This window comes from Manacus vitellinus, unplaced genomic scaffold (assembly GCF_001715985.3).
Source record: "Manacus vitellinus isolate BGI_N305 unplaced genomic scaffold, ASM171598v3 scaffold_19_pilon, whole genome shotgun sequence".
NCBI classification, from domain to species: Eukaryota; Metazoa; Chordata; class Aves; order Passeriformes; family Pipridae; genus Manacus; species Manacus vitellinus.
This window is the reverse complement of record NW_021939395.1, coordinates 6413412-6423897: the sequence shown is the minus strand read 5'-3', so window position 1 is coordinate 6423897 and position 10486 is coordinate 6413412. Positions and strand designations below refer to the sequence as shown.

Genomic DNA, 10486 nt, shown 5'->3' with positions numbered 1-10486 from the left:
CGCCATGTCCGGCCCGGGGATCCCCACTCGGGGGTCCCGCAGCTCCTCACAGCCCTCACGACCCTCACAGCTCTCACGGCCCCCACAGCCGCCTCACAGCCCCCACAGCTCCTCTGAGCACGCTCACAGCTCCCACAGCGGCCTCACGGCACGCACACACCCTCCCGCCTGCGCTGGCGGTGTTGTTGACGTGCAGTGGGTTGTTTATTTTTTAGATACACTGCTGTGTCACTGCAGAGCTGTCACGGGTTCAGGGTTGCCCGCTACCAGTCGCAGTTGGGTTGGGCACAGCAAGCAACCCGTGTTGCTCCCGTCGCTGCTGTGTGATCCTCCACGTTTGGGATCCGAGCAGGCCACTGACACAATCCCTGGATTTTAGATCAAAATATGATGACGATGATGATGAGATCAAAATATGGTGAGCGAGGAGCAAAATCCTTCTGTTTCCCAGTCAGTGGGCACTTGTGTGCCATAAAAATTTCTGTGCTCCATCTAAATTTAATTGTATTGCTAAAATACAGCACCTGGCATTATCACATAGAATCACAGAATCAGCTGGGTTGGGAAAGACCTTCACGATAAAGTCCAACCCTTGGTCCACCACCACCACGCTTACTAGACTATGGCACTGCATGCCACATCCAGGCTCATCTTAAAAACCTCCAGGGACGGTGAATTCACCACCTCCCCGGGCAGCCCATTCCAATGTCTGATTACTCTCTCTGTAAAAAATTTCTTCCTAATATCCAGCCTAAACCTCCCCTGGCAAAGCTTAAGACCATGTGTGTGGCTGTCCCACCACTCCAAAGGCAGGAGACACTTCCAGCCCTTTGCCCACCTCCCCAGCACTTTCTTCCTCTCATAATTAATTCCTGCCCTTGCCAGCTCACTGATGTCCTCACAGAGAACAATGTCCAAGTTCATGACCGCCCCGAACCCACGCCGTGTTCCCGTGCTGTGTGGGGCACTTAATCCACAGGGCAGGGCAGGGTGTTGGCAGCTGATGCTGTCCCTGGTGCCTTCTCACTCTTAATAACCCTGCCAAAGGTACGTTTCATTTGAGTTAGGAGTTTGTGTGTACCAGTCATGTCAAGTGTAAAAATAATCCTTTTCCCGTAACACAACTGCAAAGATCATTTCTCAAGCCAGTAATTTTGACCACACGTCTCTTTACTTTCTTGATTTGCTTTCAAGGTCATTCTTTGGCTACCTCACCTATGATTCATTATGAGATGACAACTCTCAACAATTCCTGACACCAACTTACACCACCCGCTTGTTTTGTTTTTGGATAAATAGCTCTATGTTTTCTTTCATTCTGACTCTCAGGTATGGGAAAGGATATTTTTTGGAGTCTCCAGTAACTCAATTTGGAAGCTGGCATGCCGAGTCTTGTGCTTGCTGTATTGATTGTTAATGCCTCATTATTTTTTCATACTTCTCTATCTGTTCACTGCCTGCTCACCATGTGTTTAAACTGCACTCTTTTTGTTTTGTGTTTTTACAGCATCTAACATGGTGTGTTCCTGTCCGTGATTAGAGCTCCAAAGTGTTATGGCAATACAATGAATAAGTTGCAACTGCGGAAATGTAAGTATTTCCAAAACAAGTTTATAAACTCTAGGAAACTGAGATTAAATTTAGTTTTTAAAGACATGTTGGTACAAAAATACACAACTAAACTCCCCACTAACATTGATTCTGTCATGCAATGTTGTCATGCATTAGCTCTACAATTATATTGCATTATATTGTTGGTAGCCCCTGGTAGAATTAAACTGTTTTTTAAAGATGTGTTCCTTTTATTTTTTTTTCTTTTCTACCTGGTCCGTCAGTTGGGTGAGGCTGAGACTGCTTCTGCATTTCCATATGTTGTTTAGGTTTCCTTCTATACTTTTACATGAAAATTTAAAGTGGTTTTAATGTATAGAGCAAGGTGAACTGTGTTCATTGCATGCTTATTCTGGCTGGTTGCTGAAGGATACATGTGGGAGGAAGAAAGGAAACCATTTGAAAGAAAGGGCTTGGGTTCTCTTTTTTGTTTATGTTTTTTTTTTAGTCATCATCCTCTGGGCTTGCTTGACAGTAACTATGAATAAGCTGTGTCTGCCGGAAGAAATGTATCACTGTTTTCTGGTCTCTTTTAAAGTCCTTTGCTCTTGCATTGCACTTGCAATGTTTTTGCTGTGGAGTTGAGAAAGCAACACATGCATAATTCAGTCATGCAGAGTTTTGGGGTGGTGGATGTGCATGATCAGACCCATGGGGAGCTGTGAAGACAGAGCTGATAGAAACAGATTTTTCCAGTGGGCACTCCCTGGCTTGAAAGGAGTGCTTAGACTTCCTGAAAACTTAAATTGTTCATGTTTTTCTATGTGACTATTAAAAAATAGTTCCCGAAACTGCAAGCTAGTCTATAATTTGCATACTCCTTCTCAACTTTCATTACAGGAAGAATAGCTAATTTGTTTTCTTTCCAAATAAATATTGTTTAGAGTCTTTGGTGCAGTTATTGAGTCAAAGTTACTGATTTTCTGAAGTAGTGATTTTTTATTTTTGTAACTCATGTATTATTTCCTTCCATTACTGAAATAATTGTCTAGGTATGGAATAGCATCTAATTTTACTATCTTTTTCCTCACAAATGATTGTAACTTTCACAAACTTTGGTATGCTTCTATGTCACCATTTCTCTGGCCACTGGTCTGGCACATAGCCAGAATTCACTATGTAAAGTCAGTGCCCTGCTATTATATATTATCAGCTTTATATTCTTCAGTTTTACTTACAGAACCCCACATAGCCCAAGTCTGAAATGCCTCCTTTGACTGTTAGTGCACTGTCTTTCAGCAACTGTACAGGGAAATCAAGTCCCCTCTTCATGTCTCTTGATCTTCACCAGACTTGAAGAACCTGTAGTTCTTGGAGCTGGAGGTATGTTTGCTTTGTGTTTCATGTATTTGCTCTTTCTACCCTACCAAGTGTCTGCATGAGGCAGGCACTGTAAGAGGCCAGAAATTTGAAACCATTTCTTTCATTACAGTTTCCACAAGCGGCTACAATGTCTGTAATATAAAGCAATTAAGCGATTGGTAGTTGTATTGTTGAGCCAAATGGAGGGACAAATATGTCATCTGCTGCTGAAGGACTGAGGGACAAGGAGTAGGTTCCTGTAAGTGTCTGTGAAATTCCACAAAGAGTGATATTATTAACTCAGGTAAGATATAAGAAGTTTGGGATGTGATATCCCATGATTTATTACTTATTTCTCCTAGTTACAACAGCCTATATTATGCCCATCCTCAGTTGCACCTATGGGAGTAATTACCCAATAAATGACAGAAAACAAATCAGTTTTATTGAGTAGCAAAATACAATCCTAACTCAGTCTTACTTGTGACATGTTCATAAAAGAGAAGGAACTCCATATTACTAAGAGAAATTAACTTTGTAAAAATTCAGAATAAAAATAGCTCAGAAGTATTTAGCAACCAAAGAATGTTGAGTGCAAGGTAAGGTTCATAGTTTTTAATTGTATGTGTTACATTTTCACTAATCATGTATTTCTAAATGTTTATGCAAAATAAATTAATGTAATTCTTCATACTGTATATTTATGGCCCAAACTCTTCTCCTAGAAGTCTCTTTACATCTCCAAAGTAACCTGCTCTCATTAACTTCTTTGCAGTCTTGCTCTCACAGTGTGGTCATATGTGGTTTTTACAAGAGGCAAAGGTAGCTCACAAAGTCAAATAGAATAGTGGTTTTAAATTAACCAGTTATCCCAGGTTATTCTGCAAAAAAGGAAACTTCCCCATCCATTGTATGTCAGTGGAATAGGAAAATGAAATTATTATGACATTTCTTAGCCAAGATCCAGAGGACAGTAATACCTTCTGTTTAAGGCTCAGATGAGGAATTTTAAGCTGTTGCTTCAGTTTGCAGCAGGTCTGCCTTACATCCTTGGGCAAATCTCTTCATCTATCTTGTTTCGATCCCTTAGTCATTAAATGGAAATAGTAATTCCTCCCTTTCTCAAAAGAATGTTTTTAGAGAGAAAATCTGTTAATGACTAAGAACTTCATGCGTTTTGGTATCAAGGGTTATATAAAAATCATTGCAAAGCCAGCCTGAGGGCTTCCTTCAATCCTAGAGCTGTGTAGAATCCACTGTGTGCCAAGAGTCCCCTACATGAGCATTTCCAGGCAGAAGCTACATGGGCTCTTATTTCTCATCCAGGCCTTCCTTGCTGTGTCGAAATAAGATACCAGAATCTTCACAGCAATTATGGTGATGTTCACTTATGAAAATGTATAGATTTGAATTTAAGATTTTCAGGCACAAAGATTAAAGGCAGACATATTAAAGAGTTCCCAGTTTAATTTAGAGGGAGCTGTGGGTGCTCAGCACCTCTCTGATAATGAGGATCTGGTTGTTTACTTGTTCCATTTTACTCCTTTCACCATCTATCTAATCCTATCACATAATTGTCTACAGAAAATACTCAGACACTTGGTTTCTTTACTGTTTTGTGTCATTGGGGATGGTGTCACCACGCAGTGAAAAGAACCACAGAATGCTGTTTTTCAAAGGCATGCACTCACATTTGCACAACGTTTTCTCACTGGATCATGAATGAATAGTAAGATTATTCTGCCTGTTTGTTCTCCTATTAATGGATAGTTGCTGTTTGGGATATATAGCTTTGGGATTACATGATGTATTATGCAACTGTGCTAGTGAAAGAAACATTAATGTTTCTTTTGCGATACACAGTTTTTGGCTTTATGTCCAGGTCATTAAGACAGGGAAACTACTAAAGCAACCAGACTCTTATTCACTAATTTCACAGATTGTCTTTGGAGAATGGCAGAGTGGAACAGAAATTAAAGACACTCACTTATATAACAGGAAATAAAAAGTGGTATAATTAGTATCAGTTTTCAACTATTCATGGTAATGAGCAGACAAGACTGTTTCCATAAAGGAAAAGCATTTTTTCCCAAGCTATGTGCAAATAAACCTTTCTTATTACCTTCTTTGCAGTACATCAAATATATCAAAAGGTGTTATGTATGGATTAGCCAGCATGTCTGTAATTCTTTGACTTTAAAAAATTAATAGCGGAAGTTAAAGTAAGTGCCCTCTAGACAGTTCATAAGTGAGTACTTTCAGCTTTGTGCACAAGTTTGATGAATCAAAACCGAAAGATTCATTCCAGGAGTACAGTCATGACATGTCTACATGTCAAATGTTTTCATTTGAATTAGAAGTTAACTTTTGAAATTAATTTTCACTTGTCCCTACTCACCCACTTTGGTTTGTAACCTGTAGCAATCTTGGAGAGCACAAACTGAATTCCCTTCAGATGAAATTAGACCAAAAGCTGTGGTACACAAGCGTGATGGTGGGTTATCTGTTCATTGAACTAGCCTAAAACTCCTCTTAGGTAAATTTTGAAATGCATATAGAGTGAACATTCAGTTTTCAGCACCAACTCTTTGCCCTCCAGATTTGCTCCACTGTTCTGCATTTCTTGCTGATGCAGGCGTAGCCATAGTGCACCCCACGTGCTAATAAACAGTCCATGGGACCAAGTTAAAGTCAGTATAAAGTAAAACCCTGGGAATCCAAGTAGTATGGACTTTGTGTTCTCAGCATTGTGTCTTCTTGTGTTTCACATGCTTGAGGAGGAAGATAAATAGTGAGGGAACATTTCAGGCTAGCAGGTAGCCTCAAAGGGAGAAATAAGGAGTAAACAAGATAAATCAAATTTTTGTTGTGCCTTTTCTGTGATCCTTTTAAAAATGCTTTGCTGTGGACAAGCTGAAACCTTTGCTCTGAAATATTCCCAATCAGAGTAGCATAAACATTCAGTTTGTCGACTGGATTATAACATGAACTGTTATGTGGGTTGAGTATCTCAAGAAACAGGACTGTCAGTGTTGTTTTTCTGAGGTCATCTAGAAATGTAGAAGCTTTGATTAATATCTTGGGTTACTGCTGGATTTCAAGGATTATGTGTGTGAAACAACTATGCAGACCAAAATCAGTGAAGGGAGAAGGAAAAAGAGGAAACATTTGATCAAGAAGCCAGTCCTTCAGCAAAGAAGGGGGAGAAAGGAGTGAGAGGAATCAGACAGAAAGTAGAGACTACCTGATCCCTGACTTCTTCAGAGCTTTGAGACGTGCGGAAAGATTACAACTGCCAGCCACGTGAACAGCTCGCTGCCTGGCTTCTCCAATGCTGGCACAATGGGATGACAGTCAGCAGCTGGAAGGTAAGGAAGTCCAGCATCTGGGATCCCTTACTAGAAACAGGGAATTGCCACCCGCTCCCAGGGACAGGCTCTGGCACCTGGGCGGCGGCGTGGCCCTAGGGCAGCTCTGTCCGGAGTTGCCACCTCCGTTCTGGCGAGTGCAGAGGACGTGGCTTTGTGCCGGCCCCGCTGGGAGCGCCCCGGGACTCGGGGGGACGGACGGACGGCGCGCTCCAGTGAGCTCCAGGGACTGCCCCGGGCTATGGGAATGCCGTGAGCTCCAGGGACTGCCCTGGGCTGCGGGAATGCCGTGAGCTCCAGGGAATCAGCGTCTCGCCTTCCCAAACATGCGGTGGATATATCTTATCGGTCTGTAAGGAATTATCTTAAATGTGTGGCAGGACGACACAGGCGTCTTGGACAACACCAAGTGTTTAAAGTCACTAGCAGTGAGGGGTTGCCTTTTCGTTAATATATATTAGTCTGGTTTAATTATTGCAGAGGGAAGCAGTGCCCAGTGCTTTGGTGCCCCTCACAAAGTCAGCGCTTGCTGACACACCTCAGAGCTCAGGGTGAGCTGGATCTGTGCTGTGCTTCCAGGATGGGACAAAACGTGGCCATGCCCGTTCAGAGGAGCTCAGGGAGCAGTCGTGACTCAGAGGCAGGCTCTGAATCATATTTCCCCTGAGCTGTAACATTGCACAAGCGGGGAGTGTGCCATCAGCCCCTGCCAGATGGAGTACGTTCCCTCCCTCATGTCCAGCCAGCTCCCTGTGCCGACACAGAAGGGAGCAGAATGACGATTATGTTTACTTCCGACCCCAATTCCCACAACTTCTCCACTTGCTCATGGAAGGAAATAATGTCTCTTCGAGGTTTGCTCATTAATTTAGGGCCCTTAGTACAGCCTTCAGGAAGGGCAATGTGATGACACAGTAGAATGCAGGAATGCCTTACTACTTCCATACAGAACCCTGTGACTGTCAGATGCCTGGATTTTTAAGTGTTTCTCTGCTCATATGTAGGTAGGTGGGACATTGTATTCACTTTTCAGCTCTGAAACTAATGTTTGTTCCTCGGGCACTCACTTTTCATCCTATAGGAAGCAAATCTGTTGCAGTGAGAGAAGACACCAGCAACACGTACATGGCTTGCAAAGGGCCATTCAAGTTTGATTCCAGGCAGACTTAGCAATAATCACCAAGTAGAATATAATTAAACACATCTGAGTTCTTATGCATTTTTTTCAAGCAGATGAGTTGCACTCACATGCAAGCCAACAAAAATAAACTTTTCCTCTGTTAAGTTTAGAAATAGCATAATCAAATTATCAACCAATCAGCTAATTAATCTCTGCAATGACTTTTAACAGATTCAGGCAGCAGATTTTGCTGATGAACAGTGATTTACCTGTAAACAAAACTGAGATTAAAGTAGTCATTTGTTAGCATTAGATCTGCTAGCAATGCAAAGGTTCATTGTTCTTGATGTCTAAAGAGGTTAATGATTCTGGTAGCCAATTAGGAATCAGGCATTTAGAATTCCTAATTTGGTAGCAACAGTAATTCTGTGTGAAGCTTGGCAGTGAACAGTATTTATTTTCTTTCCTGGTTTATGAAGAAGAAGAATCTGTAGTAGATAGGATAGTGTATGTTGAAATAGGTTGTTTGTTGTTTCAGTGTTAGACATCTAAACTTTTACAGTGAAATTTTCAGAAAATTTTACCTAAACCATTTACTTAATGAACAAATTATACTCCTATCAATGCAGGAGGAAATGCATGAGGAAATATCAATTTGCTCAGTTTAGCCTGTAGGACAGCTTGGGTAAGTAGCTGCTCACCAACACAGATATAGGTTGTGCAATCTAATTTTAAGTATGTAGCTTGAAATTCCATTCTGTATGATCCTTACTCCTACGTTTGTTTTTCAGAAAGAGCTTTCACAGATTCACAAGTAGTTTTCACAACAACTAAAACTTTTTACAAAAGAAAGTAATTTATAGTAAAGCCAGGAGAAAAATCATGTTGCAATACATTGAAATGACAGGAGATTGTTGCTGAGTGTTTGCTCCACCTCCTGATGCTCAGTTGTTCTATTTTTCTTGTTATTTTTTTATGCTCAGCAAACTTTACTTTCCACTACTTTTACAAAAAATTAAGAATAGAGTTATCATAATTATAAGAATTATGATATGCCAGTGTTTTTTGGAAGCCAACGATCATTTTGCAAGATGCACCCTTATAGTGAAGAAAGTAAAACTGATAAACCTGATCTCGGCTGTCTCTGTGACTGGCATAGAATGGGGCTGGTGAACAAGGGTTAGTTTACTTCCATGGGATAATTCACAGTTTCATGGAGCTTTGGGAAGAGAAGTTTTTTCTATAGTGCCTTTTTAGGTAGTTGTGGCATTGTTTATATTAATTTTTTAATATTGTACTTACTTTTAATACATGAGTATAGATTAACTCAATGCTTCTTGGTACTGATGCATATGGGAGAATAAGATAATTTTCCCCTGTACCTGTGGCTTGATGAGAGTGAGAGCAGGGGAGAGAAAAGTATGTAAATATGTTGTATCAGGACAGAATCAATCATTTAATGCCTTCCAGGACTTCCCTTACTACTGTGCTTTTCAGTAATAGAACGTTCTGTTACTTAGTACTGTTGGCAGTTCAGTGTTATTTCTGTGTATTTGTACAATATGCAGCATAATGACCTTAGTATTTAGCATAGTTAGCATAACCACTTAGCATAATCACTACAACATAAGAAATAAATAATAATAATACAAGGACTCTCTAAATTATATTTCATGCTAGATTAGAACAGGCTTGCCTCTCTTTTTTTCAGAAAGGCATTTGATATATTTTGTGATAAAGTACCATTTCATTTTTTTGAATAAAAACTTCTCCAAAACTATCCTAAAACTCCTGAAGATAAAATGTACAAGGTATGCATTTATATCACTCTCTTTCATATCAATGTATTTCTCATCTCCAGACAGTTTATAAAGGAATAGTGTTCAGAAGATTTAAAAATCCTGCCTATGGAAAGGTAACTAACATACCTGTTAGGAGAGGGGGACAAATATATGCCTCACACAGGTGGAAATAACTCAAAATGTCCTTAAAGTAACTCTAATTTTTCCTAACTCACAGGTGGATTGGGTCATCCTGCTCCTCCAAAGTTCTCTTAGTCTTCACATCAGTTTTACATTCTTGCCTGTGGAGCCATGTGAAAGCATTAATACAGCTGAGTGGTTCAGAGAAATGTTACAGTTTCTTCTGTGGTGTTTCTCGTGGTTTTTTCTACAAAAAGCCTCAGGATAGTATTGCTGTCTAGGGAGATAATTTGAGTTAGTGGATTTATTGAGTTTATGGTCTACATGTATAGATTTAGAAAAAAAAATAAAGTAAACTAAACCTTTTGATATCTAAATCTTTAATCCCTGACATAGGTGATGAATTAAGAGCAGAGCTCAACCGATTGTTTAGTATACTTAGAGTTTATTAAACTCTGACTGCTAAGCCTGAAGTTTCTCCTTGACTAAGGGAAAAATTGTAAATCAATACAGTTCTAATTTCTTCAATTCTCCATCTCAGTTCTATATTGGAGAAGGTAGGCCTAGTCAATTATTTACTTAGAGATACAGAGACTGCTTTTCTTTCAGAACTTTGCACTGGAGTTACCTGCACCATTTAAAGATGTACCCAGGTAGTCTATGTGCAACAATTTGTAGCTGACTCAGAGCAGCTCAGTGCAAGAAAACAAAGTGACTAATCTCTTTGTAGAACTGAGGCTTTGCAACTTTGCTCTGAGTCATCCTGACAGCTCAAAGTGCCTCGACTTAGTGCAGAAATAAACAGATTTAAACAGAGCACTGGGTTTCAAAACAAACATTACTTCTCCCTGTCAAAGTGACCTTGTTAACCCTATTTAACAGCGAAGTGTCACTGATATGCAGGGTAGTTTAAAATCTTTAGAAGACTATCAAAGTGGAATCTGAGAAGTTAAGGGGAAATGAGGAAAGAATGAAAGAAGGAAGGCAAAAATATTTTCTTACCCATTAAGAATGCCACAGAGAGAGGGTGGAAGCAATCATTTGTCTTGTAGAAAGATTAGAACTGAAAGAATAAAACTGGAATTGGTGGCATTAGAATGTGTAGGGCAGAGGTAAGGGAAATCTTTAATAGTTGGCTATTCTTAATATATTCTATCCACCTT

At 40.1% G+C, this 10486-nt stretch overlaps 1 long non-coding RNA gene across 3 annotated transcripts in view; it reads left to right on the top strand.

Annotated features, from left to right (window-relative positions):
• Positions 1–425: 425 nt before the first annotated feature.
• Positions 426–10486, top strand: part of LOC108639326 — a 48498-nt gene continuing 38437 nt past the window's right edge. For 2 of the 3 annotated variants that reach the window (XR_003915720.1, XR_001920385.3), the window contains exons 1-3: positions 426–1590; positions 2851–2934; positions 3044–3217. This is a non-coding gene — a long non-coding RNA (uncharacterized LOC108639326). The remainder of the gene's footprint in view (positions 1591–2850; positions 2935–3043; positions 3218–10486) is intronic. The other variant, XR_001920386.2, reaches the window with a different exon arrangement.